Source organism: Aotus nancymaae, unplaced genomic scaffold, assembly GCF_030222135.1.
Source record: "Aotus nancymaae isolate 86718 unplaced genomic scaffold, 86718_ANA_hifiasm-v0.15.2.pri h1tg000040l, whole genome shotgun sequence".
Taxonomy (NCBI): Eukaryota; Metazoa; Chordata; class Mammalia; order Primates; family Aotidae; genus Aotus; species Aotus nancymaae.
In genome coordinates, this window is record NW_026988454.1 from 30103115 (window position 1) to 30103938 (window position 824).

General features: G+C 46.0%; 1 pseudogene; it reads left to right on the forward strand.

Moving 5' to 3' along the window:
- The first annotated feature begins 211 nt into the window (after positions 1 to 211).
- On the forward strand, positions 212 to 455 carry LOC105732325 (mitochondrial import inner membrane translocase subunit Tim8 B-like; annotated as a pseudogene).
- Positions 456 to 824: the final 369 nt, after the last annotated feature.

The window sequence follows — 824 nt, forward strand, 5'->3', positions numbered from 1 at the left end:
AGAAATAATTATAAGCAGATAAGTAAGGAAATCTATACTGTAAAAGATCGGCTGGGCACAGTGGCTCAGGCCTGTAATCCCAGCACTTTGAGAGGCCAAAGTGGACAGATCACCTGAGGTCAGGAGTTGGAAACCAGCCTGGCCAACATGGTGAAACCACATCTCTAGTAAAAACATAAAACTTGGGAAGGTGCCGAGCCTGAGGCGGACAATGGCGGAGCTGGGTGAAGTCAATGAATCGGAATTGCAGCGCTTCGTGGCTGCTGAAGGCGCAGTTCACCGCACAGGTACATCACTTCATGGAGCTATGTTGGGATAAATGTGTGAAGAAGCCAGGGAATTGCCTAGATTCTCGTATGAAAAATTGTCTCTCCAGCTGTGTAGACCGCTTTACTGACATCACTCTTGCCATCACCAGTCACTTTGCCCAGATTGTACAGAAAGGAGGGCAGTAGGCCATTCCCTGGGAGAATGATAAAAGCAGAGGACTTGTTATTAAGCAGACTGAAGGGCCAATAGGGGAAGGTTGTCAGCCCACTGTCAGATGAGCGTCAGGCTGTTATCAAGTCCATTGGTGCTGAAAAGTAAAAGATGAAATGTAAAAAAAGATAAAAAATAAAATTAGCCGGGCCTGGTGGTGCATGCCTGTAATCCCAGCTATGCTTGAACCCAGAAGGTGAAGGTTGCATTGAGCCAAGATCATGCCACTGCACTCCAGCTTGGGCGACAGAGTGAAAACTCTATCTCACAAAAAAAAAAAAAAAAAAAAAAAGGAAAGTGAAGCACAGGAGATGAATACGAATAGAGAAGGTGGAGGGAAGTGC